The following is a 13,291-nucleotide window of genomic DNA, read 5'->3' as shown; positions in this document are numbered from 1 at the left end:
TGTTGACTCAAAAAAAGGTTCTATAAAGGAAGAATGTGAGGGGCTAAAAATGTTAATAATTTCCATTTCAAACTTACACATTGCACACCCCATAATTAGAATATCTTAACTAAAAATGAACAAATTAAATGAGGTCATATTTTGAATTATAAAATGAGATATAGCTTTTTCTCCTCAATTATTCAAACTTTGGTTTAGGGGATAGGATTGTCCAATATGATGAAATTGCTAAGGTAGTGATTTGCATATGTTTGTGTGTGTGAGTGTGTGGCTGGTGCATAGGGTGTTAACCTTGAGCTGAAGAGCTTACAGAAAATGCTCAGGCCTTGTGATAGGGCAGTAGCCTTTTGCTGAAGAGCACAAGGACACCTCTCAGGCCTAGTTCAAGTTCTATGACTCACAAAAAGAAACAAAAAGGAAAACATTTTGCCAGAAGTCACACCTCCACAGGTATCAGAGTCATGAGTATATGACAGAATCTCTGTAAATGTAATTATTAGAGTACATCTTTTGACCAGAAATCTACCTCCAGCAATCATTAGATCACCTACACTGGATAGAAACAGAGCTTATGCAAATTTTGTCAGAAACCTGAGTAAATTATATGGAGAAATGTTTCACATCAGAGGGAAACTAGGTGTAACATGCATTGAGTCCACCTTTCTTCTTTAGTTACTGACTGTGGACTTATCCCCTTGTTTAGTAAGACATCTCTTTCATCAGAACTTATATATTGAACTTAGTTATCTGTCTATTTCTGGTATCTGATCCTTGTAACCTAGTATTGCTCCTTTACATCTGGCATCTCTTTAAGGGAATAACCACCACCACAGGACAGAATCTGTAGTCTTTTATTGAAAAGACTATGGATTTCCTATAATGTCAATAATTCACCCAATAGGTGTGTATTACATTCCTACTAAGATATTTATTCTTTTAATCAATCAAGATTGCCATTTTATAATTACTATCAATTTCTTCTCATTTATTTTAGCTGCAGAAGTAATTTCCTTCAAAATTCCTAGTAGAGCATTTGAGTTTAGAGAATTATATTTTATGTTTATCATACTACGTCTGATTTTATGCAATAAAAATTTTATAGCTTCTGAAAGCTCTTATTTAGTCTAAATTTCCATAGAAACTAGGACAAGATTAACTTGAACTGTGACACAAATATTTTATTTTTTTGTGGGTCATGGGGCTTGAACTCTACCTGGGCGATGTTCCTGAGCTCTTCAGCTGAAGTCTATGACCCCACCCTTGAGCCATAGCCCTTCTCCCTGCCAGACTCTGGAGTAACTAGGATTATTGGTGTGAACCACTGAGCTGGGCTAGTGACACAAATCTTCACAAATAGCTTGTGCTGTTAACAGACATAGAAATACACTTCAATATTTTATCTATTTCAGTCCAGGAGCATGGTCTACTGGTAGAGTGTTCACCTAGTATGCATCATGCCCTGTGTTCGATTCCTCCCTACCACATATACAGAAAATACTAGATATGGAACTGTGGTTCAAGTGGTAGAGCACTAGCCTTGTGCAAAAGTATCCAAGGACAGTGCCGAGGTCTTGAGTTCAAGCCCCAGGACTGGCAAGAAAAAAATTTGAACTGTTTCATAATATTTCAAAGATTTACTCTAAATTCATATCTAATTTACACTTTAAACCCTACATAATGGAATTAGAAACAAAAGTTTTCTAATTTTACTGTTTTTTTTATTTCAGTCCTACACAAAAATGTCAGTGTGATTATGTCATAATACTATTCCTCTTTAATAACAAGAAAAACATTCAGTTTGGCTTCAGCATTTATGAAGTTAGCATTATGCTAAGAGAAATAGACTTCAGACAAAGGTATCTCACTTACAATGGGTGCGTCCTTAGCTACAGAATTAAAACCATGTGAAATTCTAAAGAAAAAGCAGAAAAGTAATTACTAACGACGTGGATTTAATGAACTGGGAGTTATTAGATGAAGACAGTAGGTTTTGGTGATGCAAGAGAAGTAAGTTTTGGAGATGTAATGTACTGCAAGTTTCCAAGTGCAGTTTATTGTGCTTGGAATTTGGTGAGAATAGGTCTTAAGGGTTCTCAGCACACATATGATGTGACTATGAGTATTGGTAACTGGATTGGTAAATCATAGTTTAGAATGTAAATGATTCATTAAACTATAGTCTTCAAAATATAAAATCTTAATTTTACTTCAATAAAAATAAGATTTTAAAGTTAAATCTAGCCTCATGGAATTTTTTATTAATTGAAATTCTTGCATAAATTTGTTTATAAGAATAGTCACATGTAGACATAATAAAATGCTAATTTTAAACAAGCAGAAATGTATTCCATATTGGAACAGGGTATGTGTGTGTATGTGTGTGTGTGTGTGTTTGAAGCAATAAAAAATTTCAAAAATGTAAATCCCAGTGGGAGTTTAGCCTAGTGATAGAGAGCTTGCCTAGCATGCACAAAGACCCAGGTTCAATTCCTTGGTACCACATACATAGATAAAAGACAGAAATGGTACATTGGCTCAAGTGGTAGAGGTCTAGCCTTGAGAACAGCCCAAGGGCAAGACCCAGGCCCTGAGTTCAAGGCCCAGGACACTAAAAACAAAACAAAATCAAACAAACCCAAAAATAAATCATAACTCAACTCTATTTGTGATTATGAGTTTTCCAAAAATTGAAGATGGATGAAGATTATATCAAATAAATGATGATTATTATAAAATCCTATCCTATCCTAAATAACAAATTTATATTATGAATGAGAAAAAATGAGCGAGGCCAAGTGGCTCATACCTGTAATCCTAGCTACTCAGTTGGCTGAGATTTGAGGTTCGAGGTTCAAATGCAGCCTGGACATTACAAGATCTGAGATTTTGAACTCCAATTAACATCTAGAAAACAGGAAATGAGACTTGTATCAAGGCTAGGGCAGTAGCCTTGAGCTGAAGAGCTCATGGACAGCACCCAGGCCAAGTTCAATCCCCTTTTCCCACCAAAAAAAATCAGAAAAATGGATAACTTTTACCATTATGCTGAGGAAGTGTTACTTTCATATTGTAAAATAAAAGCGCTGTCTGCCATTAAACATGTCATTTTTTGCAAGTATATGCAGACTTTATTTGGGAATGTTTCAGTATTAAATGAACAAAATAGTTGCCTACATATACATCTCTACTTTCAGAGCTACTCAACAACGAAATGACCTTTGATAAGGAAGATGTTTTGACATTTAAGTTTCTATCTCACAATATCTGATCACATGACTGGAAAATGCCTTTTCCCCCCTATTTATTTCAGTGTGATGAAGCCCAGTGGAATTCATCTAAACACTCACTTTTTTGAGTTTCATAAATTGAGTCTTTCAGGAGCAGCACTTTCCTTGCTCTTTATTGTTTACTGGATTTAAAGTTTCTTACAGTTGCTATAATTTTTTAGTGTAGAAGTAGAAGAATAAGGAAGAGGAGAGGAGGAAGAAGAGGCAGAGGAGGAGGAGCAGGAAGAGGAGGAAGAGGAAGAGGAGGAATTGAAGGAGGAGAAAGAGAAGAAGAAATGTTAGACTCTACCACTGGAATTACATCTTTAATGATATTTTCATTCAAAAACAAACTGTTTAATATTATAGTTCACAGGCTGAAGAAATATTATTAAATATTTTTACTGTAATCAATTGAAGGTTACATTATATTCACCAGATAGAAGGTGCATTACTTCACAAACATTGATACCCTTACTCATGTCTTGGTCCCATTTCCCTCCCCCCACCCTTGCCCCTCATCTTGTTTCCCCCCCTTCTCTATCCTATTTTAAATAACCAAATACACATATATACAATATATCAGATAAAAAGATGAAATACTGTAACAATATGAGATAATCGAGGGACAGCCAAAGAGATGAGACATAACATAGTACATTAAGGACAACAATCACTCATTCTATGGCTTTTGTTTCTATATCCTGGAGGTCCTTTCTTTTAGCATCATACTGTATGGCCTTAGGTATCTAGGTTTTGCTCTATTGTAAATCTCTGCTAGGAGAGCCCAAGGTTTCTCCTGATTAGGACAAATGAGGGAAACCATTGAGCCTATGTTCCTCTGAGTCTGGCTTACTTTACTTGATATGATTTTTTCTAAGTCTTTCCATTTCCTTACAATGGGGTGATGTTCTTTCTGACAGCAGCGTAGAATTCCATTGTGTATAAATACCACATCTTGTTGATCCACTCATCAAATGAGGGGCATCTGGGTTGGTTCAATATCTTTGTTATGGTAAATAGTGCTGCAATTAGTGTTCAGCATTTTTCTTAGGTTGTATATTCCTGTTGCCAAAAAGAGGGCAAGATATCATTGAATCAACTGTCATACCAAGCTCATCCTCACAAGAAGTTGACTACTCCCATTGTAATTGCATCAGTCTATTCAGGACATCCAAAATCTCATGACTGAGGTGCCTTTGAAGCCTCCCACTACATCCCTGCTACAAGGACATAATGTGTGTTCACACCAGAGCAGCCCTTTTATTTTGAGTTGCATCTTCAGACATCTCCATCTGAAAAATGATAATGCCCTTGTAGAAAGGAGAGTTCTGTCAGAGAGGTCTGGCCCTTGGCATTCTACTTGTATTCTACTGAAGTGGTCCTGAGTGGACACAGGTAGAGGAGTCCCCTTAATCTTACCAATAACAACTGTGAAAGGCCAATTTTAGATTCCTCACAAAACTGTACATACATTTGCCATACAATTCAGGAATACCAATCTTGAATATCTATCCACAAGATGACAAGTCAGGATACAGTAAAGCCACTGGCACAGAAATCGTTAATGTTGTAGCATTCACCACAGTGTTCTCCAGCTCCAAATCCTCAGGCCTAGAGTAGTGTCTTGAAATCTGGGTTTTTTGTATACTTGGGTGTATCTTGAGAATGTGCCCTGTGTAATGAAGTCCAACCATTCAACAATCCCAGGCAGCTTAAATGAGAAAGAAGAAATATGGGCATTTCTTACTCCTGGTGAAGGCTGTCTGTACCCCTTTCAGATATTCCTCATTAGAGAAATGGTTTAGTTCCCACAACTAAGTTCTCTCCCACAAACCTCAAGAGTGAAGATGGATCATACCACAACCCACTAAGATATGGTCTTGATAACTTTGGGCCCTGGTTATCCGTGAACCACAAAGTTCCCCCTCATGACCAATCAGATTAGACGCATGAACTGTGGCACCAGGCAAAAAGAAGGGTCATTTTCAGTGCAACTTCCATACTTTATTGCAAATCAACACAGAGCTGAATGGTGGAGATTGAGCTGACATAAACAAGGCTCTGTTTTCCATCGAATTCCCAGCACCCAGAATTATTTTGAAAAGAAAGAAACTTCATTTGAATCATGTCAAACAGAATACTTATCTGAGACACACAACACCGATAAGTGAATTCATGTGCAAAGCAAAGCATCATGTGAAAAGAAACACGACGTTTCCATATCATCTAGCTGTTCGGGTTGCCTGTCAATTTCTCCATCCTGTGTATCTACCACCTCAGATCAGTTCCAAGCAGTCTTTTCAGCCAGTTTCTCATTCTGCTCTTGTAATTGTGCAGTCAGTATTCGGTCCTAAACCCCAGAGTCTTCATTCTTTTATAACTGTTACAAATAAAAAGATTTGCCTCAGTTAGCCATTATATATCAAAGTATCATAAATGATGTTCCAGGTTGATGAGAAATAAGTTTCTTTATTTTAATGTATAGGGTGCAGCCCTGCCTGCAGTACGTTGGAGTTAGATCTAAAGGCACATACTCAGGCGAGCTTCAGCAATAGGGCCTTGTCCCACCCACCCTCTGGTGCCTCATTTGGACTCCAGCCAAGGGCTGCTACACAGCTGGCACTCACCCTAATGCTCCCTCACCCTGGTGCTCCAGCTCCAGGAAGAGCTCCTCCAGCCACCAGGCCCTGGCGGTGCATGTTGATTCCTCCGGGCACTAACATGTTCCTCGACTTCTGCTTCTTACTCTCCTTAAGACCCACCCTACAAAGTATTATAAATTGGGTAGTTTGAGCATCCTGCAGTTCAGAGAGCTGTAGCTCTTGGAGCTCCCGCAGTCTCCTCAGCAGCGTTGCCTCCTGTGCTAGCCTACCAGCAGCCAGCATTCTGTGGAAGCATCGAAGGCTCCTGTGCTGCTAGGATTTCCCTTTGATGGACCTAACATCAGGAAGGATTAGAGGGACTGACAAAGGGAAGGAATTATGACCAGGAGGATTCCGAAGAGCTCCGGAAATTCAGTTCGACGAGGGCTTGCTACTGTGTTCGCAGAAACTGGAAACAGGGGACACTTGGCTTCAAGCCAATGCTACCATCCCAATCTTTGGCAAGCGCCATCTTGTGTCTGCATTGGCTCAGCCTGGAAGCACATCCTGCAGGAGTCTTTCCCAGCAGCAGCCAACCAGAAGGTGCCTGTGGGACCTGAGGGCCGAAGTCACTCCTCAATAAAAGGCTGTTCATCTTCAAAGCACTCCTGATTTCTGAGAGTGCCATCTGAAGACATTGTGAAGAGAATTTGACAGTCTCTGCTTCACTCATTACTCTGGACAGGACTCAGCATGTTCAAGGTCACCAAGAGGAAGCATGTGGTAAAGGAGGTGCTGGGGGAACACATGTACCCTCTGACAAGCTGCAGATTGTGAGGGTACTCAGGACCCCAGGAAGCAATCTACTTGAGGTGGAGACAGCACAGGGGCAGCTCTTCCTGGTGAGCATACCGTCCATGTATGGAAAGAACATCTGGATTAAGAGAGGAGACTTTCTCATTGTTGACCCCATTGAAGAGGGACAGAAAGTGAAGGCTGAGATCTCCTTTGTGCTCTGCAAGGACCATGTGCACTCTCTGCAGAAGGAACTGCTCTGGCCTGAAGCATTCTATGAAGTGGCTGAGAAACAGAACAACAAGAACAGGCAGCCTCAGCCAGAGCTCATAGATGAGCCACAGACCTAAGGAGAAGAGTCTCGCTTTGAAGTTGATCCTGACCTCTTCAGTTAACACCTACCGCAGACAGTATCATGAAAATGAAGAGGAAGAGGCAGGCTGAGAGCCAGGGATCCACTTCTCCACTTGCTCAGGAGCTAGTCCCTGGTTCCTCTGGGCTTGGAAATTCCTAGGGTACCCTGCAGATCTTCTGCCCTGGATGGGGACAGGGCAGGGTCCCCCTTTGAACTGACTTTCTGATCTAAGACCATGAAACCCCTGGTGGGCAATAACTTGTACTGGTATCTGAGTAAATCTCTGTGTGGAAATAAACAACACAATCAGCCTTCTATGGAGGCCTTAGGAGGCAGTGGGCAGACTGAGGAGAAAATAGCAATGGACTGGTCTTCAGGTAATTTATTCAGTTTCATTAAGCACTTAGGAAGTGCCAGGCTTAGCTTGTGGCTCACACCTTAAATCCTAGCTACTCAGAAGGATGAGATTTGAGGATTGTGGTTGAAGGCCTGCCAAGGCAGAAAAAGCCCATGACAGGATTATATCTCCTTTGGAAAAAAAAAAAAGACATGCGCTGGTGGATTTTGCCTGTTATCCTAACTACTTGGAGCTGAGTTTTCGTTTAAAGCCAGCTAAGTCAGGGTAGTGTGAGATTCTTATCTCCAGTTAAACAACAAAAAATTATGATTCTATAGACATGTTTTATTATATACATTAAAATGTATCTATTTTAATTATGTTTTCGAAGAACTAAGTACCAGTGATTATATATGGAGATTCCCTTCTTCAATACTTGTTTGTTAACATGTCTTTGAAATAGGATGAAAGTCAACATTAATAAATTCTTGAAATAAATAAAACAGAAAAAAATTCATTTTCCTATCCTAAGTAACAATTATATTATGAAAGAGAAAGAAATGAGCTTGGCCCAGAGGCTCATGCATATAATCTTAGCTACTCAGTTGGCTGAGATCTGAGGTTCAGGGATAGCACCATGGCCGAGTTCAATCCACTCACCCACTAAAAAAAAAATCAGAAAAAAAGAATAATTCTTTTCATTAGGCTGAGGAAGTGTAACTTTCATATTATAAAATACAAGTGTTTTCATTAAACATGTCATTTTTACTTATACATTGATAGTTGGTCTTGTATGTTACCATTTTATGATAATAAAGTGTTTTGGAATCATGAATTAGGGATTATAATTGGATATTACTCTCACTTCTTTTTACAGTTGCAGCCATTGACTAAAGAGCCTTAGATTTATTAGATAAGTGCTCTACTGCTTGATCCATTTCCTAGTCCTTTGCTTTTACTATTTTGGTCACACTTTTCCTAGGCTGTCCTGAAGTCCCTATCTTTCTCTCTCTTTGTCCTCAGTAGTTAAGATGTATGGTTAACCAGACTACCTGCAAAGGGGAGTGAATCTTCTTTCTGCCCTTGGATTCTCACTCCTTTTGTGTTACTATAACAGAATTCCCAAAACCCACTTATCAACTGAGGGACATCTGGGTTGGTTCCATGTCTTTGCTATGGTAAATACTGCTACAATGAACATTGTTGTGCTAGTGGATTTAGTATGTCCTTGTTTCTGGACGATTGGGTCAATGCCAAATAGTGGAATTGCTGAGTCATAGTGTTTTTTGCCAGTCCTAGGCTTGAGCTCAGGACTGAGCACTCTCTTTGGTCTTTCTCAATTCTACAGCTCTACCAGTTGAGTATCAGCACCACTGCCAGCTTTCTATTAATGTTTGTGGTACCAAAGAATCGAACCCAGGGCTTTGTAAATGCTAGCCAAACACTCTACCACTAGGATAAACTTTAAATCATGTTTTTAAAATATAAAATGAGGTATAGCTTTTTCTCCACAATTATTTGGCTTTGGTTTAGGTGATAACATTGACAAATATGATGTAATGGCTAAGGTAGTGATTTGCATAGGTTTGTGTGTGTGTGTGTGTGTGTGTGTGTGTGTGTGTGTGTGTGTGTGTGTGTATGTGTGTTTGACTGATGCTGGAACTTTTCACGAGCCACATATTCAGCTTGTCTTATTTAAAGTTCTGAGAATTTGTGGTGTGAAGATATGAAAAAAGTCATGAATCAAGGATTTTGATTTCATGAGCAAATCATTAAAGTACTGGCTACTTATGAAGTACATTTTATAACACAGCCCTTAGATAATAGCCCATATTGAGTGGAAAATATTCCTGTTCTGTCTGGTCAACTTTCAGTCATCAAATTAGATTGTGCATTTTCACATATATGCAATCATGAACACAAAAATTAGAAGAAGCAAAATGAAAACAAAATGTTTTCATTTCCCTGGGGTGGTAGAAGGGGATCCAAGGGCTCCCTTTCATTTTCAATTACATGAATGAAATCAGGAAAGAAACAGGCACTTTTCTTTCTCTTCTGGTGTTGAACACAGCAAAAATGCACTTAATTTAATGAGATGACTTTGTATGAGAATATCAATATTCAAATCCAAACTCTCCTGTGTTAAAAAAGAAAGAATAGGTTTACGGGATTTTTTGCAAGGTTTCTGGGTTTTTTTTGTGTGTGGGTGATGGAAATTGAACTGGGCTTGGGTCCTTTCCCTAAGCTCTTGAGCTCAAAGCTTGTGCTCACAGTGCCACTTCTGTTTTCTTGTCGTTAATTGGATATAAGAGCCTCACGGACTTTAGTGCCTGGGCTAGCTTTGAACCATGATCCTCAGATCTCAGCCTCCTGAATAGCTAGGATTATGATCATGAGACACTGTCACCCAGCTGACTTTCCTTTTGTTCAAGACACCCATTGCATTGATGGGACTTTTAGATAAGACTGGTATTATATTTTGGGTATAGAGATAGTGAAATTTGTCACTTTAATTTAGCATGCCTTTACATAAAGTATTATTAATAATCACATGTTATTTATTTTAATTTGCCAATCCTGTGGCTTAAACTCAGGACCTGAGCACTGTCCTTGTGCTTTCCTCAAGGATAGAATTCTATCACTTGAGCCACATTTCCACTTTCAGCTTTTTACCCTGTATGTGCAACCAAGAAATCAAACCTGGGTCTTCATGCATGCCAGGGAAGTACTCTGCCACTAGAACAAACTTCTGGTCCCAGATGTTGCTTTTTTCAAAACCAGTGTCTGTCCATCCTTGAAGTAAATATTTTCTTTTGCAAATATGTGCAGGTAAAGGAGTTGCTTTAGTAAATCCCACCCCCACCTCCAATGACTGGATTAAATTTCCTTAAAATGATAGCTAAGAACTGGGTGCCAGTGGTCATGCCTATAATCATAGCCACTCAGGAGACAGACAGATTGATTGATATCAGATAGGTGGATAGACAGATAGATCAATAGATTGATAGGTAGGTAGCTAGAACAAATAAGGCTAAAGTTGTGGTTCAAGAGTACTCAGGACATAAACACTAGTAAGGCATAAAATATATAAATAATAATCTGTGACTGGGAGCATGGCCTAGTGGTAAAGTGCCTGCCTAACATTCACAAAGCCTTACGTTTGATTCCTTGGTACCACATACATAGAAAAGGAAATGATCCTGGGGCTCAAATGGTAAAGCACTAGCCTTGAGAAAGCCCAAGAACATTTCCTGAGCCATGAGTTCAAGCTCCAAGCCTGTCAGAAATAAATAAAATAAGGGCATAAGTAACATTTCCTGAATGGTGATTAAAACACCTGTGTTGAGATTTGTCTTCCTCTCACTACCCTGAAGAAATACATAGTTCATAATATAGAATATCAAACCTAGATAACATTCTGGGAATTGGCTAAAATAATTATTAAAGGTTTTAATCCTTAGGGAAATGCAAATGTGAACTACTGAAAATCATTCTGAATACTGCGGTTAGTCTAGGCAGATAAATTCCATGTACTTGAAGTAGATTGAGGCCAAGATCAAGAGGCTTGAATTTGGCATAGGTGCTGTCCCTAAGCTCTTCAGCTCCAGGCTACTGCCTTACCCTTGAACCAAGCCACACTTCCCACTTTCTAGTAGTTATTTGGAAATGAGACTCTGGTGCTTTTGTGCCCAGGCTGGCTTTGAACCTTGAAAGGGTCTATGGTGAGAGGGTCCTGATGATAGGAAGGGTGGCTGCTCACTCTCCTGTCACCAATCTGATCACAGCACCCTTTGTTCCATCTTCACAATATGGATGGGCTTTTCTTCTGATGATTTCTATCATCACAAAAACAGACACACCCTGAATGAACTTATGTTCTAAGTGATGTTCAACATGTCCTCCTCGGACCTGCTACTCCATTTACACAGTCTCATTGACCAGCTGGAAAAACCTGTGGCCTATCAGACCATGAACAAGGTAGGGGAGTCCTTGTGTAGGTGCCTGAGAGCTTGTGAATGTGGATGGAAACAGGGTCCCTAGGGAAGGTCCTCCCAGGTGGGTGATTGTTGTGGAAATGATCTGGGTGGGCCAAAGAGGACTAGGTGGGCTTCAGAAACGGTATTGGGGTAAATGAGAATCACATCCCCCATGTCCTCCCAGCATGCTTTGAGGAAAAATAATAGTTCATAATCATATCACGGTCCCCTGCTTGTGAGTCAAGTTTATTACTCCAGACCTCCACAGTTCCTGTTTCTTCTGGTTCCCATGCTGGGCTAGACATAGGATGAGGTAGGTTTGAGAAGAGTCCGTGGCAACCATATGTGGCAGAGCAGTCCAGGGTGGTTTTTCTGGATAGGTCAGTATCCTGGGGCCGTACTGGCAAGGTCACAAAAGTGGAGGCAGGACTTAGGTCAGCTGGCTGTAGCTGGTGGCGGTGTTGCTGAGAGGTCATTTTGTGGTGGTAGGAACTTGTAGACTGCCTATTCCTGAAACTTGACAGTTAACAGTTAACCAGGGTTTTAAAATCCCATGTCTCCCCAGGTAATCTGACAGGCTTCTGATCCAGGGCTGTCCTCAAGGTGGGCTTTAGGGATCATTTCCATCAGGCTCATCTTCTGCAGTGCTTGTTGCATCAGTTCCATTTCCCTGGGCTGTGTAGGGACATACATCCCAGCCGGGAATCCAGATAGCCTTCTCTGCTCTGTCTGGGAAAACACAAGCAAACCCTTGCCCCATTGTTAACAGAGGGGCTGGCTCCTGCCAGGTGCTAGTGATCAGGCCCTTCCATCTGACAAGGGGCAGAGAGGTTAGGCGAGGTAGCATGGTGCCCCAATGCTTATAAGTTGGGGAAAATCCTTTAGAATCAAAATTTTAAAACTTTAATGTAAATAAAGTATCAGCAAGCTTATCTTGAGGCCTAATGCCTTAGGTACCTGTATCCCCCCATTTTTGTTTTTAAGGGGGCCAATGGCCAAGAGTAGGCTAGCTAAAGTCCTAGGAGTGGAATCTGGGCAAAGATCCATCTTCTGTAACTTTTTCAAGCTGACTCAGGGGCGTTGTCTCTATACTTGACCACCGACCCTAAAAGCTTAGCCTAACTTACAGACTGATAGGCACATAGCCTCAGGTTTACAAGCTTCTTTCCTGAACTTGTGGCTGGTTTCAACCCAAATTCTGCTCAGTTAGGGCTTAGAGCAAAACTAGGATTGTAAACTACCCACTATTATACTTAAAACTTCCTGTCCAGTAACACAGGCATTAGTAAGGCATGTTTACAGAAGATTCTCTAAGCATAATCTTACCTGGAATTTGGTAAGGGCAAAATTTACATCTGAATAAGGACCTGCTTTTCTTTTCTGTGGGCCCACTGGAAACTGTTACAAACTTACAAGGGCGAATTGAAATAGCAATTAAACAAACATTTTGTTAGCCCTAATTTTCCTTTTTACTCTTTTTAAAACACTTTTTCCCAATTTAATATATTTTAGGGGACAAGTTTAAGAAATACTAATCACATCATCCATTTCACCACTAGATTAGTAACAATTCATGGGAGAGTATTACTGAGGGAAGGGCTCCCCACCCCAGAGGATTCCTGAGGAGTCTGAGAGGCAAGACCCCCCAAGAAGTTGCAGAGGCTTGCTCTCATTTTGAGCTTGAGATCAAACAGAGATGGATAAATTTGCTGGCCTGTATCTTTATCTACAGAGGCAGTGGAGCATTCTTCCAGGGGAGCCCTATTCTCGGTGTCCAGTGCTGGAGCCAAGGTGGGTGTATGCTGGGGTGGGGGTGCAACCCAGAATGGCGCCCCTGATGGGGAGGTTCCACGTGGACTCATCCTGCATCCTGCCTGGAATTACCCACAAGTAGAGAGAGCATCCTTCCAGGGGGGGCCCGGTCTCAGCGACCAGTGCCAGAGCCAAGGTTGCTGAACAACTCAGATGGCGTCTCT

The 13,291-nt window shown here is 40.5% G+C and overlaps 1 pseudogene; it reads left to right on the top strand.

Moving 5' to 3' along the window:
- Positions 1-6,604: 6,604 nt before the first annotated feature.
- Positions 6,605-7,090, top strand: LOC150039147 (putative RNA-binding protein EIF1AD pseudogene; annotated as a pseudogene).
- The last annotated feature ends 6,201 nt before the right edge of the window (positions 7,091-13,291 follow it).

This window comes from Megascapheus bottae, unplaced genomic scaffold (assembly GCF_031878675.1).
Source record: "Megascapheus bottae isolate mThoBot1 unplaced genomic scaffold, mThoBot2.hap1 HAP1_SCAFFOLD_57, whole genome shotgun sequence".
Classification (NCBI taxonomy): Eukaryota; Metazoa; Chordata; class Mammalia; order Rodentia; family Geomyidae; genus Megascapheus; species Megascapheus bottae.
The sequence above is the reverse complement of the archived record's forward strand: the minus strand, read 5'-3'. Positions and strand labels throughout refer to the sequence as shown.